Here is a 27,735-nt window from a genome sequence, read left to right as displayed (position 1 = left end):
TCCGCTCTGAATCTGACTGTCTCCGAGTCTAGCGAACGCCATCCTGGCTATAAAGGGTGGGGATCCAAAGTTAGCCAGACCCTACAGCATGGCACCCGGCGCTCCTCGTACAGCTGCACCGTGTTTAGGGGCGGTGCAGGATACCCAGCTGCGCTCAACACCTCCCATATATAAAATAGAGGGAAACCCCTCTTGTGAAAGGTAATTAAAGCTGAAGCTGGTGTCTCCACCATCGGGCCTAGTTTGGGTACTCTTGATTGAAGTGGTTTAGAGGGATTGAAGAGTGTTTAAATGCCCAATAGATCAAAAACTCTCACAATACATACCAATCCACCTCAATCCTCACATTACTAGAATATCCAAACTAGGCCTCAGCGGGGTAGGAGAAGCCATCTGTGTAAGAAGGGTGAGCGTGAGTGCAGGGGAAAACACTTAGAAGAGAAAAAGTGTGCTGGGGTGTAAATGGAAACACTTGCATGGGTTGACTTGTGTTGACTTAGCTTGCTCTTCTCTTAGCAATTCCTTATTCTAGTTTTTAAGGTGACATAGGGTAATGCAGTATCTCTCTTTTGCTAATTTAATTACAAAGTTTTATAGTCATGATTAAATATGCATGCATGCTTGTACGAACGTCCTCTCAACAAGCATAGGTGTGCTCCTAGGGCATCCCACCTATTATAGTAACAGCCTGAATGACTTACTTATATAGCCACCTAGCTACCCATCTATTCCTAAGGCTTTTTGACCTAGGTCTAGCGGTGTAGTCCTGACGATCTAACCAACACCAGTTTCTAGTCAAATTTTAATTTAGAAAAGGTTGGAATTCATGACTTATCATCTTCTCTGTAATGGTATTCGCTTTGATACCAGCCGTGGTGGAACCGCCTAGATTATTCCTGCTTAAGTGCTCAAGCATCGCCCAGAAGGCAATTATACACTTAAATCAGAATAAACTTTCAATCTATCGGATCAAGTCCGATTAACCACTTGACAAGGATCGAGTACCATTTTCTCACACGAAGGTGAGACATAGAGAATAACAATAAAGCATGAAACCATAGATTAAAAGTGCTTGAGTTATTACATCAATCAAAGTTTTGTAAAAAGGAAAGCATTGTTCTCAATTTGCAGCGGATAATAACTAACATCGATAAGTAGGGAGTAGGGAAAAGCCTGCCGCACTACTCCTCCTGGTCCTCTCCGACCGAGGCGGCATCTCACTCGACCGTCCAACCCGGTGGCAGGATGGCTGGCAAGTCACACCATCAACCATGTCTTGCAACAAACCTGTAAAAAAATATGCCACAAGTAAGGCTGAGCATACTAATATTTAGCTAGACTTAATTGGTGTGAGGAATCTACTCCTCTACCTCTAGACCATGAAGGTGTTTGCCTGAGGGGTTGGGTTTACCAAAAGCACTAGCTGGGTCTAAAACCAATTTTAGTTTTTCAAGTTCTATAGTATTCTTTAACTAAGTTTGCTTCCTACTAAGCACACATGGTAACAAACAATTAATGCAATCAACACTTTATCTCAAGAAACCTCATTTCACTTCTTACTCAACGTAGCAGCATGGATCAAGTAGTCTCATTAGCTGTGAGAAGCAGACGATTCGAATCGAGTTTTAACCTTGCAAGGTAAACCTAAACACACGACTTGTAGGGGCCCTCCGTCCTCACACACGTCAATCGTCCCCATCGATCCCCCGTTCGTGGCCAGGGCCCACCGCCTTGGCATGCAATGCCCCACTGACCCCGGCTGCCGTCGTGCAGTGACTGCACTTGCACTCACCATAGCTAGCATGGGAGACCACGTCTCAGGATAAGTGAGGGATAAAGTTCGCGCTTGGCTTTACTCAGGTACTAGGCTTATCGGTTACCATATTTCCCAACATGTGTTTAGTACGTTCAAACGCTTGACTCACGGTACCACACATTAATCCTTAATTCCATTTCTATCTCATAGACAGGGCATCCACCTAGGATATGTGTCCATAGATAATCATAGTTCCCATTACCAAGATGAATACGATCAATTCCTGACCTTGTGCGAGTGCTAGAGAAATAACTCGACTTCTACCGAGATCTTTTAATTAGCAAAGCCACTACTTCGACCTCGCATACTAGTATTGATCTCATAAAAGGAATCCCTAAGTTCATGCAAATATGGTTTCAATCAATTTCTACACTTAAGTGCACAGTACAAACCTACAAACAATAGTTGTAGTAAAATAGCATATTAAAGGTTATGCATATAACCGGGGCTTGCCTTCTGGTACAGGTACGGCAGGGAATTCCTCGACGACAAGTTCGGGAGCTGGCTCCTGGGCTTCTTCTTGTTCAGTCCCTTGCTCCTGAATCAACACGTACTTTGCATCTGCAAGATTGCAATATAATGAATGCAATGCATAAGATATGGATATGTGTGTATACAAATGCTATGATATGCAATATCTTAATGAGAGATGATAGTTAGTAACACTAAGTTTTTCTATTAGGGCTAAAAATCCTTTCTTGTTATCTTGTAGGAATGGCATTTATCTAGGGTTAAATTAGAAATGGATGTTTACCTTGGTTGTTTAAAGTAATGTTTCGTATATGCTTTAGGTTCACTATTGATTTCTTTTAAGATTAAGGATTACCCTTTTATTTTATCTTTTCTCCATTTCTCAAGAAGGTTTTAAAAGATGATTTGAACTACACCTCTGCTCTAGAATTTTCCAAAAATTCTACAAACATTACAGTAGCTTCTTACTGACTTATTTAAGTTTTCCGATGAGTTTGGGGTATAGAGGAAGTGTGGTCTGCCTTGGACAAAAATGACAAAGGTTAGGGCGAAGAGGGCACTTTGAACTACACCTCTTAAGTAGAAGTGGCTTCTTTCCCAAGACTTAATTTTACTAGTATCTTGGTGCAATAACATGTCTATGTGCCAAATTTTACCTAAGGATATTTAGTAGATACTTATTGGTGATTTTCTAAAGTTTTGGGGCTAGAAGTTGCTTATAACTAACTTTCCTTTTGAAAAATGTCAAACAACAGATTTAACATTTTTTTCTAGATTCTTAATTGATCAACAGACTTACCTCCTTTGTTGAGGTCCAAGTGCCCGTCCGTTCCCATCGGTGTCTTTGCGGGCTTTGCATCCTTCATCCCAAACCTCTTGAGCAAGTCTTAGGTATACTTTGTTTGGTAGATGAAGGTCCCTTCCTTGAGTTGCTTCACTTGGAATCCAAGGAAGTAGTTCAACTTGACCATCATAGACATCTCGAATTTCTGCATCATCACCCTACTAAACTCCACACAAGACTTTTGATTAGTAGAACCAAATATTATGTCATCAACATATATTTGGCATTTCTTATACAACAAAGCCGGTTCAAAACGGCGCATGTGGGGCTATCCACGTCACTGTTAAATTGTGCACCGTTAGATTACAAAACAAGGGCTCTTGTTGCTCCGGCTGCAGCAGGTCATTGTTTTATCAAAAAAGGGGTCGGCCAAAAGGAATGACGGCTACTTTCTAGAGAGAAATCCACCGGCCACTTCTCCAGTTCTCCTTCCCTTGCTTCTCGCTTTTTCTCCCAACTATGGCGCTTTACATCACTTTCTTCCTTTCTGGATGAACACAGGCGCTTCATCTACTGTCAGGTTCCTACTCGGCTTCGTTTGTTTTGGTTAGATATAGGTTTTGCTTATCCCTTCCTCTTTGCGTTCATTCTGTTTCGTTGACATTAGGTTCCTCGTTGACTCCGCCTCCATACAGAAGTTTCTTCTACGACCGACTTCCTCCTCTGCTCCGGTTGTTTGCTCAAATACAGTTTTTTATCCTTCGTCGTTTGTTTTGGTTCGGTGGACATCTGTTTCCAGATCCATGCTTTGAATCATGCTCAGCATCCTTTTCCTAAGATTTTCTTGTACCTAAGAACCTCATGCTTTTTTGGATACATTCAGGTTTGAAAAGGCCACCGTTATACTTAGCTCATTGACTAAGTGTTTCTGCTCTTCAGTCGTTTATCTCAAAGTTTAGGGTTTCTAGTTTGTGTGCTCCATTACGATAAGAAAGGGCAATATTTTACTTTGTACAATGACCGAATGTATCTAATCCTCAATTTTCTCCCGGAATTTTAGGGTTTATGTTTTTCTCTAATTTTGGCTTCTCGATCTAATCCATGATTTTTTTTTCTCCTCTATTTTAGGATGCGTGTATTGCTTGCATTTCATTTCGCCCACAAAACATTTTTTGGGCTCATAGATTGCTACAAGAACTCTTTTTGGGACATAGGAACTCCGAACGTCTCTGCTCCTCAATTTACCCCAAAATTTTAGGGTTTAGGCTTTTCTCTGATTTTAGCTTCTCGGTCTAATCCATGATTTTTCTCCTCCATTTTAGGATGCGTGTATTGCTTGCATTTCATTTCGCCCACAAAACAATTTTCGTCCTCGTAGATTGCTGCAGGAACTCTTTTTTAGGAAATAGGAACTTTGTCCCCTAGTTGTTGTACAACAAAAATAGTAATATGTTTCACCTTTGTAAAACCCAGTTTCGATTCTATTATTCATGATTTCTACTTCCTCCTTTAAAAGTTCCGACGTTACTCAAAGTGCTTCTCATTTTATCTTGTCCTCAGATCTTCGTCTTCATTTTTCCTGCTTTACCAAATATAGTTTTTCGATTGCTGTTGGTCACATAAATTTCCTTACCTCTCATTGTTTAATGTGTAAGTTTCCGAAGATTAGTCGATGCAGCCAAGGCACATCGAGGTCAACAACTATTTATACACAAAAGCAAGTATTGTTCAAGGTTCAGGTTGAATAGGGTTTACAAATTTATTAAATTATTACTATGGCTGCATAAAGGGGCTAAATTTATGTTCTAAGCTTTTTTATAAGACATTCAAGCATAATTTGATATGGGTGCAAGGAATAATTTATCTAGTCCTTAAAGATTTTCCTAACAAGGTAATTATCACTTAGACCTATTCTTGACTCACGCTACTATCATGCTAAATGGTGTGTGATGGTTACAGTTTCATTTTATGCAATGAACTTATATGTTGCAATATGCTTTAGATTCTATTTATTCCTGTTCTTCTATTGGAACACATCGAACAGGACCTCGGATCGTTAGAGACTTCTCCAACTAGGTAATTGCTCTTATCTAATCATGATTGTGACATTACTTGAAGGTTGCAAAACAATGATCTCCAACTAATACAACCCACAACAGCCAAAGTATAAATTCAGCTTTCTCAGCCACCAGATTTCGAAGACAAAACTGTTGAAGAGCTACTTGACATAGATCCGGACATGTTTTCTGCATTTACTACTAAATCCCCCTATGTTCCGCTTCTTTAACACATCAACAATATGCTTGTCTGACTTAATACATCCGTTTTCTCTTTTATGATGTAGCCAGAAGGTTATAGATGCACCATGACTATCTCACGCATTGTGCAAAATAGCAGGTGGTGGTTCCCATCTTGCTCGAGGTGCCAAAAGTCTTCATCTCAAACCTCAACTAGATACCACTTCACATCATGTGGCTCCACAGATGTCACCTTTAGGTTAATCTTAACACACACACACTTGGTTTACCACCATTGCTTTGAACTTGAGAAATTCTTATCTTTTCTATATACCGAATCGCTACTTCAAAGCACTAACAATTCCAATTAGCAGATACAAGCTCAGCTTGATTGCCACTAATGGAACAAGTGAAGCGTAGTTCTTTTGTTTTGATAGCATAGCTAGAAAAATAGTAGGAAAACCTTGTTACGCCAGTTAGAACTTCTCATGGCCCCCATCAGACCTAGTCGCTATCATATCCATGAAACTCACCCTTGCAGTTGGCATTAATACGTCAGCTTACTCTGTCGCTGTAACACCCCAGTGTTACCTAGAGTTCTTCTTAGTGCTAACTCAAGATCATTATCTCATGTGAATCAAATTGAACAAAAGACACCAAAAACTCAGGAGCAAAAATTCAACTAAGTATTTTTGTCTTAATAATCATGCCTTAATCATATCATGCACCCAAAGTGGGGAAAATGTCTAAACCCTAGAATAACTTTAATTAGGCCATTTAAGTAAAAAGGGGAAAATTGGTAAAAAGACCATGAAAAACGTGGAATCATGGCTTAGGCCAATTATAAAAGTTGAAATACACTAATTAAGCTACAATAACTATTAGAAAAGTTTGGCCAAAATAATTGTTTAAAATCCCCAAAAAGGCCATGCAAGTGGGAGCTCTCTAGGGAAATCTGAAAATTCAGATTTCTGAATTTCAGCCCTCACCTAGGACTCGAGCACGTTCACCTTGATCCCTAGCTCAAATCCTTAATCTCCTATTGACAAAGTTGTGCTATATTAACCCCTCTACAACGTGTGTGAAGATGGCATGGAGATTCGTGCCCTAGACACGTCAAGTCAGGGATTTCATCTCGGATTTCAGCAGTGAGACAAACCCGATTTGATCACCCCATATCTTTGGCTCCAGCTAACAAAACCCATAAGCCGACACACATAAACGACAAAGGAAGGTCCGGTGAAGAGATCTCTCAACGGGATCATGGCCATAATCGCGAAGATTTGGAGCCAATCCGCGCCTGAACTTGACCATTCTCTGTGCTGCCTCGTGCTCGACGTCGTGCCTAGGCGCCAGAGCGCGCACTGGCGCTCCCCCGCGCACACCCCAAGCGTTTGTCAGAGCCACCAACAGCCGAGCTCGCCTGCGCCCTTAAAGACCACCCTCGGACGCGCAACACTCCACTCCACGCTTACCCCCCGCTGTCCCGACCCCGTCCTTAGCTCTAGCGAGCTCTGCGCCGCCCGTCCAAGCCACCCGAGCGCCGGCCATCACAGCTAGCCATTTCCAGAGACCCCTAGCCTCACCCGAGCCTCTCGATAGTGTCCCTGTGGAGCCGTGAAGCTTCTCCAAGCAAGGATCGAGGCCCTACCTCACCAGAACAGCGAGATCACCGTCGCCGGATTTTGGCCGCCCGCCACCGCACGTAGACCGAGCTACTAGGTGAACCATTCTTCAATTCCTTGCGCCTACAACTTCCCTGACCTCCCGTGAAGCCTCTCGACTCACTGGTCTGAGCTATCTCGCCGTGAGTAGGCCGGATTCCTCGCCGCCGACGAGCTCCCCCGCCTGCGCACGTGGACCGGCCGACTCTGACCATCCCTGGCGACGATCCGCACACCAACGTGACCGTCGCGACCTCCCCTACGTCCTCGACCACCTCACTGGAGCAATCTCGCCGCCAGTAAGCCCCTTCGCCCTTTCCTTCGCCGCGGGCACTATTTAATTGGGGGAAGGACCTCGGGTTAGGTTTAGTAAAACCCCAGGGGGTTTTCTGAATTGTCAGAGACACATTTGAATAGTGACCCAAGGACTAGTCTGTAAAGAATTTAGAAAGTACATGCCAGGGACCCCGATGCAAACTCAGTTTCCATTGAACCATTTCTGATTATTTTCCTTTTTAATGAACAGAGAACTTAGGAAATTCATAACTTGAGAAATACTTATCCAAAATTAGTCAAACCAATTTTGCTGGATTCAAAATATTATGAACTGTCAGACAAAAATACCAAACCCTAGGTTTTTTATAATAATTTTTAAAGTTTTGAATTAAATAAGGAAACTGTCCAAACCTTATTAATATAGAGAAAAATAGAAATATTCTTATACTAGGCTTAAGAAAATTTGTGGAGGTACATACCCAACATATGCACTGTTTAAAATACTAAGCACCCTAGTATACAAAAATAACTCAAGATTGTTTATTAAAACCATATCTATCCAAAACTTAGAAAATTAAGAAAGGCATTAGAAAATAATAAACAGAGAAGGAACAAATTTTTCCTAGTATACTTATGTGATAAAAAACATAGGAAAAATACAGAGAACCCTAGTACAGAGCTAGTCCAAGGTTAAATATTTATTAGGCACTAAGAAATCAAGGGAAGCCATAATTAAAAATATAAGGACCATTTTAAAAATGGTAAGAAAATTTCAGTAGACTCCTAACTGCTAGAACACCAGTACAAAAACAATAGACACCCCAACCCATCACAATAAGTGAGTTAAACAATTAAAACTTGATTTTGGCCCATGTTCTAATTAAATCATAAGGAAGCCTAAAATTGTGCAATAGTAGGCAAATAATTTTTTACCAAACTATTGATGAAGTAGACCACCAGAGAAAAATATGAAACCTATTTAAAAATGTAAGGTAACACCCATTACCCCTACCCCAAGAAAAAGGCCATATACTCCAAGAATTTCTACCACCCTTTTCCCTTAAGCAAAAAGTGCCAAATCCTAGAATGATTGCTCTTTCACAAAGAAGAAGATAAGAAAAATTGTAAATTTGTTGTTTGACATTTTTCAAGTATAATGGTAGTAGAAAGCACCCCTATGGCCAAGAACTTTAGAAACTCACAAGAAAATTACAAATAGGTATTATTGACTAAAACTTGGTACAAAGTCATATTATTATACCTAAATACCAGCAAAAATAAGCTTAAGGGCTTAACCCACTGTTAGAGGAGAGTTGTAGTTCAAAGCACCCCCTCTGCTCTACAACCTGATAATTTTGTACAGAGTAAACCCTTAACTTTTTAAGCCCCAAATTTTGAGACAGAGAGTTATACACCAGTGAGAAGCTACTGTAATTTGTACATAATTTTTGAAATTTATAAAGCTATGTTGTAGTTCAAGCCCCCCTTAAAAGCATAAGAGAAAAGGAAAAGAGGAGAGAATTAGTAAGGATAATGGATCTCACCCCAATGAATTTAGCAAAAAAAATCATAATAAACATTTACTAAGACACTAAAAGGAAATCAGTGAGGCACTAAAATAATCTGACCATTTACCTCGACCAAGCTTGACCCTAAATTGACTAAGTGTACCACCAAAATTCCCGTAGTAAGATTTAACCTTACCTTGTGAATTTGATCATTTCTATTACTACCACATTGCATGTCATGGCATACATATATCTCACTCATTACATTTATTAGACTGCAACCTCGCTGACAGATAGTACGTGCTCATTCCCGAGCAAGGAGCTGTCCACGAGGAAGACCGGGAACTAGCTCACGAGCCTGCCACAAAGGATCTCACCGTAGCCCCAACATTTAAAGGAAAGCCCCGGTTTTATGCATAACCAATATATATATATATATATATATATATATATATATATATATATATATGCTACTTTACTACACTTAATGTTTGTAGGCTTGTAATGTGCACTTAAGTGTAGGAGTTGCTTGAAACCCTTAGTTGCATGAACTCAGGATTCCTTTTTGAGATGGATACTAGTATGCTAGGTCGAGTAGCTGCTTGCTAATTAGGATCTCGGTAGAAGTCGAGTGATTTTTCTAGCACTTGCACCAGGTCAGGAATTGATTGTATTCATCTTGATAACGGGATTTATGATGGTCCATGGACTTGGATCCAGGGTGGATACCTTGTCCATGAGACGGAAATGGAATTAAGGATTAATGTGTGGATACCTGAGTCAAGCGTTTGAACGTACTAAACACATGTCGGGAAATATGGTAACCAGTAAACCTAGTACTTGAGTGAAGCCGGGCACGAACTTTCCTCCTCACTTGTCCTGAGACTGGGTCTCCCATGCTAGCTATGGTGGGTACAAGTGCGGTCACTGCACGGCGGGGTCAGTGGAGCATTGTATGCCAAGGCGGTGAGCCCTGGCCGCGAACGAGGAATCGATGGGGATGGTTGATATGTGTGGTGACGAAGTGCCCCTACATGTCGTGTGTTTAGGTTTACCTTGCAAGGTTAAAACTCGATTCGAATCGTCTGCTTCTCGTAACTAATGAGACTGCTTGACCCCTTGTACTACATTGAGTAAGAAGTGAAATGAGGTTTTACTTGAGATAACATGTTGATTGTGATAAATGATTGCTACCATGTATGCTTAGAAGGGAGCAAACCTAGCTAAATTAATGATGCTAGAATTGGAAAAGCTAAAAATTGATTTTAGACTCATCTAGTGCTTTTGGCAAACCAAACCCCTTAGCCAAACAGCTTGTTGCATGGTCTAGAGGTAGAGGAGTAGACTCCTCACACCGGGTAAGTCTAGCTGAGTATTAGTATACTCAGTCTTGCTTGTGGCACAATTTTTGCAGGTACGCTTTAGGACATGGTTGATGGCGTGACTTGGCCTTCCACTCTGCCACCGGGTGGACGGTCGAGTGGGATGCTGCTCCGTCAGGGGAGCAGCACGAGGAGTAGTGGCTAGGCCTTGCCCTACTTCTCAGCCTTCGACGTTATCGACGATCCGCTGCATTTTAATTTATGGACTTGTTTCAGTTTATTTAAAAACTCTGATTTATGTAATAACTCCAATACTTGAAATTGAGGTTTCCCGTTTTATTGTATTTCCTCTGTGACTCACCTTCGAGTGAGCTAGTGGTATTTGATCCCGGGGAAGTGGCTTTATCAAACTAGATCTGAGGGGCTGATGGGTTATTCCGATTTAAGTGTGTTGCTGCCTCTAAGGCGTGACTTGGGCACTTAAGCTGGAATAATTCGGGCGGCTCTGCCACAGCTGGTATCAGAGCAATTACCACCATAGAGAAAGCAATAAATCGTGAATACCAACTTTTCAAAATTTAAAACTTGCTTAGAAACCAGTATTGGAATCGTGAGGACTAGAACGCTAGACTTAGGACGAAAGGACTTAGAAATAGTGGGGAAAAAACAGGTGGCTAACTAAGTAGGCCCTATGGGCCAGTCTTAGGATTTCAAGGATGCCCTTAAAAGCACCCTTTTGGTCGGTGAGTAAACGTTCTTTTCATCATGCATGCATTATAAAACCCGAAAGGATTAGAAATTAAAGGAGTAAAAATTTAATCTAACCCACCTCCTTTTACAACCGGGCTCGCATGTTTTCCCTTTTTCCATCGTAACCTTTACATCTGATCCTCTTCCACAGATGACTTCACCCACCCCCGCCCATGGAGGAGACACTCGTTTCAGTTCCAATTTCCTTTCTCACGAGGGTTTCCCTTCCATCTTGTGGGAGGTGCTCAACTCCACCGGTTACCCTACGCCCCCTTTGTACACAGTGCAGCTGTACGAGGAGCATCGGGTGCCACATTGCCGAGTCTGGCTGACTCTGGAGGCTCACCCCCTTCAGCCGGGTTGGCGTTCCCTTGACTCCGAGACTGTTGGATTCAGATCAAACGACACGACTGAGGCGGCAGCTATGAAGACCCTAATGACTTTCTGTGGCTACCATCTTCTGGAAATGGTGATGCACCCATTGGGACTCTTCCCCGCTGAGAAGATGGATGACCCCATGTGGTGCAACAGTGTGAGCCATGTGAAGGACATGTGGGCTATGTATCCCGACTTAGTTGGGAGGATCACTGTTCAGTGCATGAGCGCGTTGTACCGCCTTCAGGTCCTGCAAAGCGACGCTATGGCACACCTTGCTAACCTTGCTCAAACCACTAAGCTCACCCTCGACAGCCGAGAGGACTTCGTGGTCGACCTATCCTCAGAGTTGGTGGAGAAGAACCTACAGGTGGAACAGTTGAGCCAGCCCATCGCCACCTTGGAGCAGTAGGTGGAGATCCGGGATAACACTGTTGGAACTTGCTCTCCTGGGCAAGTTGATCCAACGTCGGAGTGAAAGCAACGTAAACAAGGTTTTAACTCGAGATGGCAATAGCTCTGTTAATCTAGCCTCTCAAGGGCACTATGCGGGGGTATTTATAGGTGTCTGAGTGCCCAGTGTCAAGGATTAAGGACGCATGTGCCCTCAGGCGCCTAGGTCCTCCCCGGAATATTCCCATTAAAGCAGGGTTACAGACTGTAATAACAGAAAAACCTTTACAAATTAGGCCCGTAATGCGCAGCGACCGCGCGGGGCCCGTTATGATGGGTCGGATTGCACGTGGGCTCTCATGTTGGGCGACGCCGCGGGATGGGGCGACCTCGCCATAGATCTTCGTCCTTCGGCGTGTCGGACGAAGGGTGGAGTCTGCCAGTCGTCGTCTCCGTTGGTGCAGCGAGACTGGCGAAGGCATCGAGCGAAGGGTAGCGTCTTCGCCTTCGCCCCAACATTTGCCCTCCAAGGGACCAGTTCGACCAAGTCATCTGGTGCCAAAGGCGTCGCTAGATGGTGGAGACGCTGCCCTCGCTCGAAGTGGTTTTGCGGGGGTTTTTGACATGACCGTTGATTGACGCCGCACTTTTGGACTGCGGGTTTCCCGAAGCGCCGCGCCCTGTGTATAAAAGGGGGTAGGGGCGGCGCGTTTTGAACTTTATCTTTCCACGCGCCACGAAAACCCTAACTTCCTTTTCAAACCGCTCGCTTGCTCGTCTGCCCTCCTTGCTCCTGCTCGTCGGAGATCTGGCCCGTGTGAAGCAGACCGCCGCCCGCCACCGACGGTATGTAGCCATGTCGTCCTCTTCCTCTTCTGCTGCCGATACACCACCGGCCGGCGCATCGTCCGAGGAGACGCTTAGCAATGTGGCGGCGGAGGAGTTGCGTCCTGGCGACACAGTGGAATTCGGCGCATCGCGGATGTCCTCGGTCCGCGTGCAAGACATGCAACAGCTTGGATATTTTGGCGGTGGAGTGGCACGTGTCCCGGGGGCGGAGGAGGTCCCCAAGCCGAAAGGCGAGTTGGTCGTCTTCGAGGCTTTTTTCGCCGCTGGCCTTCGTCTGCCTACGCATCGATTTGTGGCGGAGGTCCTGCGTAGATTCGAGGTCTAGGTCCACCAGCTGACACCGAATGCCGTGGTGGCCCTGGTAAAGTATGTCTAGGCGACGACTTCGTACGGCGGGCAGCCCTCTATCGAAGTCTTCGCGAAGCATTATTGTCTACATTGGCAGAAAAGGAAAATTGGACATAAGATTGCACAATTTGGATCTTGCACATTTACACCGAAGACTGGCAAGACTACGATGGAAGTCGTTGAGTTGGTTCCCTGCGCCCGCAATAAGTGGGGCAACTGGTGGGAATTTTGGTTCTACGTTTCTGAAGGCACGGTCGAAGACCATCCAGGGCTCCCCGTGGCCGTCATGTGCTCGCATTATTACGCAGCGTACCCGCAGTTTGAGGTGGCGGAGGATGATGAAAACGAAGGGGCCCTTCGGTGCGCTGCCCACATGAGTAGCGGGTGCGACCTTGTTGAGGAGTTTGTTGGGTATGGGGTATGGCCTTTGGCGCATGGCTGGGCGCTGGGCGAAGTATGCCCTCGTGAGATGCCCTCTCGTGGCGGGATGCTGGTGCGGAGTCCTGCCTTCGCACTGAATTTGCATGGCCGAGATCCCGCCGCATCCGTGCGTGAAGCGGAAGACGGTGCGGCGAGGATTGTGGGGCGCTACATGACGAAGACAGAGGGTCTGCGGAGCTGGGATATCCGTGGGACCAATGACAGGCTGAATCGGGTCTTCGAGTTGAACTGTTTGCCTTACGGTGGTTATCCCGGGGAAGACGCCGCCGACCGCCGTGGGAAGAAATCGATGGGCGGGACCGAGGAAGGGCCATCGCAGGAGGCTACCCCGGCCGCTAAGAAGAGAAAATTAGGTACTATAGTGGGGGGAAAGGGGGTGTCTGATAATTTTGTTGTGGAGTTGATGGGGACATGCACGGCCCCCGGGGGAAGGATGTCTTCGCCCGAGCTCCGGGAGTCTTCGGCGCGAATGCTGGAGGTTACCGGGGGTCGGTGGCAAAAGAATCTTCCGATCCCCTGGGCAGAGGGCGAAGGCATGTCTACGTCTCGTATAGCACGTGGATTGAAGATTTTCCCTTACGGGCGGAATATTGCTGCTGTTGTGTCGGTAGTGATGAACAAGGATCGCCAGGATGCTGCGCAGAAGCGCCGGGCGGTCGTCAGGCTCCCTGATCCTAGGCGTGAAGCAAAGAGGGCGAGGTGGAGCGCGAAGGCTGCCGCCGCCGGCGGTAGCCAGCCGACGCTGCCCGCGAAACCGGCCGCACCCGGCTCCAGCAAGGTGTCGGAGAGTGCGAAGGTCGTTGCTGCCGGCGGAATCAAGTCGACCCAAGGCAAGGCCACGAAGGTTCGGGAGCTGCCCTCGCTGGGGAAACGTGTTGCCGACTTCGGCACAAATATTAGCGTCGGTAAGTTTTTTTTTGACCGGCGGTACGTTGCAGGGTCAGGCGAGGGGCAAATGGTTGTTGTCCCGCCTGTGGTGGCAACCACGGTGTCAACCGCGGTGGTCGGGGCGAAGGGTGGCACTTTCTGCGCAAGCGGCAAGATTTCATCGGTCGCTGCCGTCAAGGGCGAGGCGGGCACCATGTCCCGCCGGCTGAGGGAGGCGTCGCATCAGCTTTCTCTGCAGCTATCGCAGCAGCTAAGTCAATTAAGTTGAGCTGGACTTCGATGTTTGCCGTTTTCATGGGGATTGTGGTCTCATGTGTTTCCGTTAGGCGGCCGACTTCACCGACCGCGTGGCGTCGGGTGCCCTCACTGCAGATGTGTCTACCGAAGTCGAGAGACTTCGGGCGCAGCACGTGGACGCCGTCCGGGAAAAGTCGGCTGTGGAGAGCAAGAGCCGTAAGTTGGCGGAGAAGGTGGCCGCCCTGGAGGCCGAGAGGACGGACCTCCGGCGCCAGCTGGTGGAAGAAAGTAGGGAGGCCAACCAGGCTATTGCCGAGGCGCAGGCTTCGCAGGAGGCGGCCAAATTAGCGCGGGCGGAGGGAAACCTTGCCAACCAACGCGCGGAGGAGTGGGAGGCGCGGTTCAATGCTCTGCGCGGCCACGTGGAGAAGGCCGAGGCCTCCACGCGCTCGGAAGTGGAGCGGACGCGCGCACAACTCGTGGATTCGTACCGCGAGCTGGGTGCGCGGACTGCTGACTTCGAGGTGCCCGACCGAGAGGCGGGCCTTCACTTCCTCGAGTGGTTGCAAGAGGAACTGCTAGTACTCCCAACCCTCGTGGAGGGGTTCATGTTCTTTGCCTCCCTCGTCACCTGCGAAGGGGCCTTCAATGCGCTGTCTCGCGAGGGCTGCAGACACTACGAGGTCTTCGACCAAGCCGACGAGAGCTTTGGACGCGAGATCTTTAGGGTCGAAGACCCCATTGTGAAGCAGTCAGCGGGAGCACTTTTTGATAGGATGTGGGGGGCGCATGGTCGGGAGGCTGTCAGGGAGCGATCCGACCGGGCGAGGGAGCAGGTGATGGTTATTGTTTTGCTGTGGTTTGTTGTGCGTGGGTGTAGGTGGTGTTTGCTGAATGGATGTGCTTGTGCTACAGATGGAGCGCGCCGAGGACGTCGAGGACTTCGGGAGTCTAGCCGGCACGCTGCCCGATGCTGCAGAGGGCAAACTGGTGCCGCCCTCGGATGCTGGTGAAGGCCCATCGGACGCGCCTGTGCCTGCTGCTGCCGGCGAAGACCTTGTGTTGGCCGCTGTGCCGACAGCCGAAGGCGCCCAGGAGGTGGTGGCGGAGCCGGCAGTCGAAGACCCTACGGCCGCGGTCGTGCCTTCACAGGTGGTTGCGGACGCGCCTTCGCAGGTGGCTAAGTAGTTGAATAGGTGGAGGGGAGGTTGTAAATTTTGTCTACGTGTTACTGAACCTCGGTTGCTGCGCAGGTTCAGGATTTTGGGCCTGCACACGCAACCGCTACTGAAAGTGCTAATTTTGTGGCGGCTTCGACCCCGGTTGCGGAAAATGATTCGGATGATTCTGTGTCTAAGTTTTTTGAGTCTGATAGTTCTGGGAGTTCGGTGGTGTGGACGGAGGAGTCTTCGGATGAGGATTTGGATTATTTCGCGGCATTGGATGTGGCTGCGGCGGAGACTTCTCCGCGTGTGATGGATGTTGTTCCCGGTCCGAGTGCTGGGCGTAGGCGGTGAAGGGCGGTGGCGAAGCGTAGGGTGAGTGAGGTTGAGGGTGGTCGTCTTCGTGTGGACAGGGCTGGCAAGCGGGAATTGTTGGCCTCGCCGGCTGGGGTGAGCGTAGGTGAGGGGGAGTTGCGAAATCTTTTTGAGGGTGAAGAGCTGAGGATAATGTTGTTTAACTATAGGGATATGGGTATCATCCTGAAAGTTGAACCAATGTAATGTGTGGTGCCCTCGCTGCACGTATGTAACTGTAATTTGTATGATGAGTCTGTGTGCCTTCGCTGATCCAGCCGTGCCCGTGGGGGACTTGTGCATTTGATCTAGCGCGTTTATTATGCCGGTCCGGCTGCACCTGTAATCGGTCTTTGCGCGGATAGTTTTTCGACGAAGACTTTCGCACGGATGTGCCTTCGATTTTGCGCACTTGTTGTGCTAGTCCGGCTGCACCCTTGGGCGACTTTTGCATGGATAGTCTTTTGAAGAAGACTTCAATTTTGCGCACTTGTTGTGCTAGTCCGGCTGCACCCTTAGGCAACTTTTGCACAGATAGTCTTTTGAAGAAGACTTCGATTTTGCGCACTTGTTGTGCTAGTCCGGCTGCACCCTTAGGCGACTTTTGCACGGATAGTCTTTTGAAGAAGACTTCGTTTTTGCGCACTTGTTGTGTTAGTCCGGCTGCACCCTTAGGCGACTTTTGCGCGGAGTGTCGCACGCGAGGGTAGCCAGCGCTGCCCCTCGCGGTGACTTTGTATTGGTCGAATGTCGAAGACCGTCGATGTGGTCTTTTTTCGACGTAGATTTTTGTGGGGGATTTTTCGCGTGTATATTACATGGCTCCGCCTCGTTAAAAACCTCACCCCCTGGGAGGAAAAGAGTGCGGGCCGGAATAAAATTGTTTTGCAAATTACAAGGGCGAGCTGGCCCTGAGGAGTCAAACAAAAAATTTGTGGAGATTATCAATGTTCCAAGAATGCTCTAAGTCTTCGCCGGATGGCGTTGTGAGCCTATACGCGTTGGTGGACGCCTTCATCTTGACGATGAAAGGGCCCTCCCACTTGGGCTCTAGCTTGCCCCGGGACTCTGTCCGTGCTGTCCGGACGAGTACGAGGTCTCCTTCGCTGAATTCCCTCGGGATGACTGTGTTGTCGCGCCATGCTTTTGTTTGAGCTTGGTATTTGTTTAGAGCCTGTAGGGCGAAGACGCGGTCTCCGTCGATGAGGTCCTTCGAAGTAGGCTCGTCCACGTCGGGGACGGCTGACGAGACTGTCCGTGGTGACCCATGTTTTATTTCTTGCGGGGTCATGGCCTCCGATCCATATAGAAGGCGGAAAGGGGTGAACCCAGTCGCCCTGCACTCGGTCGTGTTCAGTGCCCAGATCGCTTCAGGTAACAGGTCGGCCCACTTGCCTTTTTTGTCGTAGAGGAGCATTTTCTTGACGGCTGTGACAATTTTACCATTGGCGCGTTCCACAACTCCATTGGATTGCGGGTGGTACACTGAGGCGAAGGCAAGATTGGTGCCAATGGAGAAGCAGAAATCCTTGAAGTCTTGGCTGTCAAATTGCTTGCCATTGTGAACTGTGAGTTCGGACAGGACTCCGAAGCGGCAAACAATGTTTTGCCAGAAGAATTTCTGGGCAGTCTTCGATGTTATTGTGGATACAGCCCTCGCCTCGATCCATTTGGTAAAATACTCGACAGCGACGAAGGTGAACTTGAGGTTCCCCTGGGCCGTGGGTAGGGGCCTGACAATGTCCAGGCCCCAGCGCTGAAGAGTCCACGTGTGGGCGATTAGCTTCGTGAATTGCGAAGGGCTTCCTGAGCGTGGAGAAAATTTCTGGCAGGCTTCGCAGGACCTTGTGAACCGATTTGCGGCGCAGATCATGGTGGGCCAGTAGAAACCTTGACGGATTACCTTTGCGGCTAGGGCACTAGGCCCAGCATGAGAGCCGCACGTCCCGCTGTGGACTTCGCGCAGAATTTGGACGCCTTCGGTCTCGGTGACACATTTAAGCATGGGTTGACTGACCCCTTTCTTGTAAAGCTGGCCTTCAATTAGTGCGAAGTCCCAGCTTCGATGTTTGAGGCGCTTGGCCTCATTGATGTCGGTTGGATGATAGTACCCCTGCAGGAACAGGGTTATTGGTGCCTGCCATTCTTCAGTCATGATGAGGTTGACTATGCGGTGGCCCTCGCTGTCATTGGTTATTTGGAGCCCCTCTGGGCTACGGACGGCTGGCGTGCCGATGACATGGTAGAATACGTCGGAGGGCAGGGCCTCGCCTCTGGCGGCTGCCTTGGCCAATGCGTCGGCCTCCTCATTCTTGGCTCGGTCCACATGCTGCAAGGTGAAACCTTTGAATTGCCTCTCGAGACTACGGATAGCCGCGAGGTACTGCATAAGTGCGGGGTCCTTTGCTGCGTAGTCTTTCTCGACTTGGCCGGCGACTACCTGGGAGTCTGTTCTGATGATGCAGGTGGTGATGCCAAGTGCCCTTAGCTTGCGAAGGCCGAGGATGACAGCTTCGTATTCTGCTATGTTGTTAGTGCATCTGTCAGACTCCAAAGCAAAGCTGAGACGAGCTGCGTATCTGTGCTTGACCCCTGTGGGTGAAGTAATGACTGCAGCGGCGCCTGCCCCCGCATGGCACCATGCGCCGTCGCAATGGATTGTCCACACCTTCTCTGCGGACGGGTCCGGTTGTGTTATTGGCCCAGTCCAGTCGACGACGAAGTCTGCCAGGACTTGTGACTTGATGGTTGTCCTGGGTTCGAATGTGATGTGGTAGCCGGAGAGTTCGGCCGCCCATTTGGCAATCCGGACTGATGCCTCCGGGTTTCTAAACAATTCGCCGAGTCCCCTATCTGAGGTGACCCGGACCTTGAACGCTTCAAAATAATGGCGCAATTTGTGCGAAGCCATAACAACTGCATAGGCAATTTTTTCCAGTTCTGTCATATTGCATTTTGATGTCGTGAGTACTTCAAAGACGTAATAAACTGGACATTGCCTGATCGTGCCCTCTCTGCTCTGCTCTTGAACCAGTGCTGCGCTGACCGCATGCGGCGAAGCTGCTATGTAGAGCAACAGGGGTAGCGAGGGGTCTGGGCTTGTAAGAATCGCCAACTCTGACAGGTACTGCTTCAATGAAGCGAAGACCGTCGCCTGCTCTGGTCCCCATGCGAAGTCTTTTGCGCCGCGTAGTGTTTTGAGGAAAGGGAGGCTTCGCTCTGCGATTTAGAGATGAATCTGTTGAGGGTGGCCAATCTGCCTGTCAGTCGTTGGACGTCTCTGGCTGACTGTGGGGGCGTCATGTTGATGATGGCCTAGATTTTGGTTGGATTGGCTTCAATCCCGCGGTGCGACACCAGGTAGCCCAATATTTTCCCCTGGCAAACGCCAAAGATGCACTTTTCGGGGTTTAAACGAAGTCGTGCGTCCCGCATGTTCGCAAACGTTTCAGCGAGATCAGCCGGATGGTCTTCCTTGCTTCTGCTGGCGACGACGATGTCGTCCACATATGTAAATATATTTCTGCCGACTTGGCCCTCGAGCACCATTTTGGTGAGCCAAGAGAAAGTGGACCCGGCGTTCTTAAGTCCCTCCGGCATTCTGATGAAGCAATACGTGCCGAAGGGTGTTATGAAACTGGTGCTTGCCTTGTCCTCCTCCTTCATATATATTTGATGGTAGCCGGAGAAGCAATCAAGGAGTGACATGACTTCGCACCCGGCCGCACTATCGACGATTTTGTCGATCCGAGGCAGAGGGAAGTTGTCCTTGGGGCAGGCCTTGTTAAGACTGGTGAAATCGATGCACATCCGCCATTTGCCGCTCTTCTTCTGCACCATCACTACGTTGGCGAGCCATGTAGGGTAGGCAATTGGCTCGATAAGTTTGGCCTCAAGCAGGCGATGTACCTCAGCCTTGGCGGCTTCTGTCTTCTCATCAGACATCTTGCGCAACCGCTGTTTCTTCGGTCGCACCGAAGGGTCGATTCCCAAGTTGTGCTCGATGATGGAGCGACTGACTCTGACCAGGTCGAGGGCGGACCAGGCGAAGACATCTTTATTCTTGGACAGACAGCAGAGGAGTCTCTCCTCGTCATGTGGAGTGAGGTCTTCGCTGATGGTGATCGTCTGCTTGGGTGTTGCTTGGTCGAGGGGAACAGTCTTGGTCCCGTCGTTGCTCTGCAGCTGTGCTTTGTCATGTTCTTTGGCGTTTGGGCTGGCAGTCTCGGGGACCTCGCGCTGGGCCGTGAGGCAGTGTACGTTTCTTTGTCCGGGAACGAAGTCTCTTTCTATGTTACGCGCAGCCTGCTGGTTGCCATTGACTGTGATGGCGCCTTGCGGACCTGGAATCTTCATGCATAGGTAAAGTCCGTGAATGGCTGCCTCAAACTTGTTGATGGAGCCCCGACCCATTATGGCGTTGTACGGGTACACCATATCGACGATGTCGAACGTGACTTGCTCTCTTCGGGCATTGGGTGCTACATCGAAGGAGAGAGGTAACTCTATTTTGCCGACAGGAAAGGTGCCCTTGCCGCCGAAGCCATACAGTGGGTTGTCCGAAGGCTTGAGCAGGCTGTGGCTTATGCCCATGCGATCGAAGGCATGGAGGAAAATGATATCCACCTGGCTGCCATTGTCAACTAAGACTTTGTGCAGATCCTAGCCTACCACGCTGCAGTTGATAACCATGGCGTCGATGTGTGGTGCGCTGCGCAGATCGACGTCTCGGCGTCGAAGGTCAATGGCACATGGGACCACTTTGTCTGCACGACTGGACCGGTGACGGCGATGTGGTTGATGCTGCGGTAATGGTCCCTCTTCTGCCGCTTTGTGTCGAAGTCGGCGTTGGACCCCCCAGTGATCATATGAATGACTCCGCGATACGGCTGATCGGCGAAGTCTTCTTGCTTTGGGGCTTGGGGGTGGTTGGGGTGGTGGACGTTTTGCTGTTGCTGGTGTGGAGGTGGGGGTGGGGGAGGTACGATTTGTACCTCCTGGTGGTGTTGGTATGCGTGGTGCGGTGGATGCGGAGCGGGGTCGTGGTTGTATGGTTGAGGGGGTTGCTGATATGTGTGCGCGACAACTCTAGGGTTGTCGGCTGGTTGCGCTCGTGCCATCCTGTCTCTGGTGGCCTTCGTTTCTGGGCAGTCTCTTGTAGGGTGGACGCTGTCTTCGCCGTGGAACAGGCAGTAAAATCTGCGCGGCTGCTGCGCGCGTCCCTGGCCCCGACCACGAGTTCCGTTTCCGCGACCCTGGGGGGATACTCCCGACGGCGAGGGGCCTCGCCAGCGGGGTTTTGGTTGGCGATGTTGTGCACCTGCTGCTGATTGCGGCCGTCCCGACCGGAGTCTGCCTGCGAGGGCCTCGTCCACGTGCGGCTGGACTGTGGAGTGTCTTTGGGTTTCCTCTGAGACTCGACTTTGCGCTGGTGGAGCTCTTCGGATCTGGCGTATTTTTCCAATAGCTGATACAGCTCCTAGAGGTTCTTGGGCAGATCCCTGATGCAGTGGCTGTAAAGGACGCCGGCCCGAAGGCCACTGATGGCATAGTGGATGGCGATTTGGTCATCAACCGAAGGCAGTTGTGACTTGAGGGCCAGAAACTTGCGGTAGTACTCCCGCAGAGTCTCTCTTTCCAGCTGCTTGCAGAGTGAAAGTTCAGCCAAGGCGTCGGTGTCTGGGCGGTACCCTTGGAAGTTGAGCAAGAATTTGTCCCGGAGACTTCTCCAGGAGTCGATGGACAATGGGGGCAACCTAGTGTACCAGGTGAGGGCTGGGCCTTTGAGGGCGATGATGAATGACTTGGCCATCGTGGCGTCGTCCCCACCGGATGATGCAACGGCGACCTGATAACTCATGATATACTGTGATGGGTCAGTGTTGTCGTTGTACTTGGGATAGGTCCCTGCCCTGAAGTTGGCGGGCCATGGTGACACTTGCAGGTGTGGCGCCAGGGGACTTCGCTCGTTAAGGTAGTTGACACCTTGGAATGTCGCGGCGTGTGGGATGGCATGGCCGCGCTGAGGGATGTACAGGTCTTTGACTTGTGTGTGTTGTTGGAGGGGTGGGCCGTGTTGCAGGCCGAGTTGGCCTTCGTGCTGCATGAGCGCGATCTCTTGTTCGAGCTCCTGAGCCTTATGCTCTTCATCACGTATCATCTGTCGCACCTTGGCTTGTGCAGACACACGTTGGTGCTTGGCCTCGAGGATCTCTTTTTGCTTCTGGAGGTTGCGGTCCTTGATGCGCAAGGCGCGCAGCTGTAGCTGCTCTTCTGCTGAAACACCGATGACTTTGCCGTCCTCGGTGGCGTCCGCGACCTTCGGTGGAGCGAAGCCTGGGGGAAGCTGCGGTTGTCCTCCAGAGCTGCAGGTGCGGAGACTGCCTTCGGGAGTGGGTTGTTCGTTGTGCTGCCTCTTGCTGAGTGCGTCGTCTTCGCAGGCCTCTTGGTGGGTGGTGTCGACAAGGGCCTTACCCTTTTTCTTGGCCAGCAGTGCTGCCTTCGCAGCCTCGTCAGCCTTCGAGCTAGCTCTCTTGGGTGCCATCGCGGGTGGTTTTTTCGTAGCACGAACGGTGGGCGCCAAATGTTGGAACTTGCTCTCCTGGGCAAGTTGATCCAGCGGGGGAGTGAAAGCAACGTAAACAAGGTTTTAACTTGAGATGGCAATAGCTCTGTTAATCTAGCCTCTCAAGGGCACTGTGCGGGGGTATTTATAGGTGTTTGAGTGCCCAGCGTCAAGGATTAAGGACGCATGTGCCCTCAGGCGCCTAGGTCCTCCCCGGAATATTCCCATTAAAGCAGGGTTACAGACTGTAATAACAGAAAAACCTTTACAAATTAGGCCCGTAATATGTAGCGACCACGCGGGGCCCGTTATGATGGGCCGGATTGCACGTGGGCCCTCGTGTTGGGCGACGCCGTGGGATGGGGCGACCTCGCCATAGGTCTTCGTCCTTCGGCGTGTCGGACGAAGGGTGGAGTCTGCCAGTCGTCGTCTCCATTGGTGCAGCAAGACTGGCGAAGGCATCGAGCGAAGGGTAGCGTCTTCACCTTCGCCCCAACAAACACCATTGTATCCTGGAGAACCAGCTCTTCAGAGCACCATAGAGGGGGTGAATAGGTGATCCTGCGAAATTCAACACTAAAAAGGCCAACACTTGGTTATGAAATGTTAGTGCATTTAAAACCAAGTTGTTAAAGTGTGAATCCTAGAAGAAAGCCAATCACAAATAAGATGGACAAAGACACAGTGATTTATCTCGTGGTTCGGTCAATGCCTACTTCCACGTTGTGGTGACCTCCTTCGATCAAGGATTGCACTCCATCCCTCTCAAGTGATCCAATGATCAACTTTGAGTACCACGGCTATCTTCCTTAGTAGTCTTTCTCCCGTTCGCGAGGAATCTCCACAGATTGGAGCCTCTCGCCCTTACAAGTTTATTGCAAGAGAAGCACAATAGTAAGTGAGGGAGAGTAACACACGTAAGACTCAAATCCGCAGCACACACACGCACACAAGCCAAGACTTGAGCTCGAAACACAGCACAAAGAGTTCACAACTCAAACGGAGCTCAAATCACTAACACAATCGATCAAAAGTGTGGAGGCAGAGTCTGGGAGTCTTAGGATGCTTAGTGAATGCTTGGTGTTGTGCTCCATGCTCCTAGGGGTCCCTTTTATAGCCCCAAGGCAGCTAGGAGCCATTGGAGATCAACTTGGAAGGCAATTCTTGCCTTCTGTCGAGTGGTGCACCCGACAGTTCGGTGCACCACCGGACAGCTACTGTAGTAGTCCGGTGCGCGATCTCTTTCCTTTTCTGGCGAAACCGGTCGTTGGATCTTCAGATCTGTTGGCACACCGGACACTGTCCTGTGCACACTAGACAATCCGGTGCGATCATCTGACCGTTGGCTAAGCCATGTGTCGCCCATTGATCGCACATGCATCCATTGGCCGCGAGCGCCGTTGGCTCACCGGACAGTCTGATGCACCACCGAACAGTCCGGTGAATTTTAGCCATGGCGCCTTCGGCTTTTCCTGAGAGCGACAAGTTCGTCGCCGAAGACTTAGGCGCGGGCGTCGATGACTCACCGGACAGTCTGGTGATTTATAGCCACATCGCCCCGCCGATTCCTGAGAGCGGCCACTTCGCCGTCGAGCCAGCCTGGGGCACCGGACAGTCCGGTGTGCCAGGCTGGTGCTGGTTTTGGCTGTCCTGAGCCATATCTTCTCCAATTCTTTTCTTCTTTTCTTGGCACTGTTTCTAGCACGTAGATAAACATGTTAGCGTTTAAAAACAATTTACTAAGTCTAGACACATACATTGTTCTTCGTTGTGCACTTTTCACCTACTTAGCGCATATGAGTTCCAGACAATGTGTTGGGCACCTAATCACCAAAATAATAATAGAAATGGCCTAAGGGCACATTTCCCTTTCAATCTCCCCCTTTTTGGTGATTTATGCCAACACATTAAAAAGCAACTAAGAAGTGCAAATTTGAGACCAAATTTACTCACATAGGATTTGGCATATATGGATCACTCTTGCCACCACTTGGTTTGTTTTTGCAAATCAAATTATTTTTCCTATCTCTAAGTCAAACACACTTGTTTGGGCAAATAGAGAGATATTCCAAGAATAAAATTGATCAAGTGCCAAAAACTCCCCCTTTTTCCCATAATCAAAATTCTCCCCCATAAGAGACCAAATTTTGCAATAAGAGTCATTTGTGCAAAATACAAATTATAACTCTACTATTTTGAAATTCACAAGTGGTTGCCTGATCCAGTTGCTTTGGCCTTAATTTCTCCCCCTTTGGCATTAAGCACAAAAACGGGAAAACTTTTGGCCCTTTAACCCCATTGCCTCACCAAAATGTCAAATAAGAGCAAAAAGGCAATGAGAGCATTAGTAAGAACTTGGAATTTAAATACACTTATACCGGAGTGCAGTGGAAGTCTTTTCATCGCCCAAGTTCATTTCCCCTTTCAATGGTCCTTCGAGACTACTTCAAGTGTACTCAAACAAACAAGTCAGTCTCAAAGGAGTCAAGTTGTAGCCCATCTCCCCCTAAACATGTGCGTCATTTGCATACGGACTTGCGAGGTCCGGGGATGATTTGTAGAACTTGAGCACCACAAATAAACAATAAATGAAGTAAATGCTCAAAGTAACATGATCAAAGGCATGAAACACATGTATGTTGTAGATCAATCCAAGTTACGCGAATCTAAGACATTTAGCTCACTACGCAACCTGCAAAACCTTTTCTCATCTAAAGGCTTGGTGAAGATATCGGCTAGCTGGTTCGGTGTTAACGTGGTAAACATCGATATCTCCCTTTTGCTGGTGGTCTCTCAGGAAGTGATGCCGGATGTCTATGTGCTTAGTGCGGCTGTGTTCAACAGGATTATCCGCCAAGTGGAATGCACTCTCATTGTCACATAGGAGTGGGACTTTGCTCAGATTGTAGCCAAAGTCCCAGAGGGTTTGCCTCATCCAAAGCAGTTGCGCGCAACACTGTCCTGCGGCAACGTACTCGGCCTCAGCAGTGGATAGGGCAACGGATGTTTGTTTCTTGGAACTCGAGGACACCAAGGACCTTCCTAGAAATTGGCACGTCCCTGATGTGCTCTTCGTATCAACCTTGCACCTGGCATAGTCGAAGTCTGAGTATCCGATTAAGTAAAAGGTAGACCCCTTTGGATACCAGATCCTGAAACAAGGCGTAGAAACTAAATACCCAAGAATTCGCTTAACGGCCACAAGGTGACACTCCTTGGGGTCGGATTGAAATCTAGCACACATGCATACACTAAGCATAATGTCCGGTCTACTAGCACAAAGATAAAGTAATGAACCTATCATTGACCGGTATGCCTTTTGATCAACGGACTTACCTCCTTTGTTGAGGCCAAGATGTCCGTCAGTTCCCATCGGTGTCTTCACGGGCTTAGCATCCTTCATTCCAAACCTCTTGAGAAGATCTTGAGTGTACTTCATTTGGGAGATGAAGGTGCCGTCCTTGAGTTGCTTCACTAGGAATCCAAGGAAGTAGGTCAACTCGCCCATCATCGACATCTCAAACTTTTGCATCATCAGCCTACTGAACTCCTCACAAGACTTTTGGTTAGTAGAACCAAATATAATGTCATCGACATAAATTTGGCAAACAAAAAGATCACCAACACAAGTCTTTGTAAAAAGAGTGGGATCGGCTTTCTCAACCTTGAAAGCATTAGTAATTAAAAAATCTCTAAGGCATTCATACCATGCTCTTGGGGCTTGCTTAAGTCCATAGAGCGCCTTAGAGAGCTTATATACATGGTCGGGATACCTGTCATCCTCAAATCCAGGGGGTTGTTCCACGTATACCTCCTCCTTGATTGGTCCATTTAGGAAAGCCCTCTTCACGTCCATTTGAAACAACTTAAAGGAATGGTGAGCAACGTAGGCTAATAACATCCGAATTGACTCTAACCTAGCCATAGGAGCAAAAGTCTCCTCAAAACCCAAACCTGTGACTTGGGCATAACCTTTTGCCACAAGTCGAGCCTTATTTCTTGTCACCACTCCATGCTTGTCTTGCTTGTTGCGGAACACCCACTTGGTTCCCACAACGTTTTGCTTTGGATGTGGCACCAGGCTCCATACTTCATTCCTTTTGAAGTTATTGAGCTCTTCCTGCATGGCCAACACCCAATCTGGATCTTGCAAGGCATCTTCTACCCTAAAAGGATCAATAGAAGAGACAAACGAGTAATGCTCACAAAAATTAGCTAATCGTGAGTGAGTGGTTACTCCTTGCTGATGTCACCCAGAATCTGATCGACGGGGTGATGTCTTTGGATCGTCGCTCGGAGTTGAGTTGGAGGGGGCCATGGTGCTTCTTCCTCCATAACCTGTTCTTCCTGTGCTCCCCTTGATCTTTCCCCTCTTCTTGAGGTACCTGTTCATCATCTTGAGTTGGGGGATGCACCATCGTGGAGGAAGATGGTTGATCTTATTCTTGTAGTTCCTGTGGTCGCACATCACCTATCGCCATGGTTCGCATTGCGGCCATCGGAACTTCATTTTCATCTATATCATCAAGATCAACTTGCTCTCTTGGAGAGCCATTAGTCTCATCAAATACAACATCGCTAGAGACTTCAACTAATCCTGATGATTTGTTGAAGACCCTATATGCCTTTGTATTTGAGTCATATCCTAGTAAAAACCCTTCTACTGCCTTGGGAGCAAATTTAGAATGTCTACCTTTCTTCACTAGAATGTAGCATTTGCTCCCAAATACACGAAAATAAGAAACATTGGATTTGTTACCAGTTAGGAGTTCGTAGGAGGTCTTCTTGAGGAGACGGTGCAGATAGAGCCGGTTTAAGGCATGGCAAGCTGTGTTCACAGCTTCCGACCAAAACCGCTCAGGCGTCTTGTACTTTCCAAGCATCGTTCTTGCCATATCGATTAGCGTCATGTTCTTCCTCTCTACCACACCATTTTGTTGTGGTGTGTAGGGAGCGGAGAACTCGTGCTTGATGCCTTCCTCCTCGAGAAACTCTTCGACTTGAAGATTCTTGAACTCGGATCCATTGTCGCTTCTTATCTTCTTCACCTTTAGCTCAAACTCATTTTGAGCTCTCCTTAAGAAGCGCTTTAGAGTTCCTTGGGTTTCGGGTTTGTCCTGCAAAAAGAATACCCAAGTGAAGCAGGAAAAATCATCAACTATTACAAGACCATACTTACTTCCCCCGATGCTGAGATAGGCAACGGGACCGAAGAGATCCATGTGAAGAAGTTTCGGTGGTCTTGATGTTGTCATCACATTCTTGCTGTGATGAGTGATTCCCACCTGTTTCCC

The sequence above is a fragment of the Zea mays genome, chromosome 7 (genome assembly GCF_902167145.1).
Source record: "Zea mays cultivar B73 chromosome 7, Zm-B73-REFERENCE-NAM-5.0, whole genome shotgun sequence".
NCBI lineage: Eukaryota > Viridiplantae > Streptophyta > Magnoliopsida > Poales > Poaceae > Zea > Zea mays.
Note: the sequence above shows the minus strand (reverse complement) of the source record.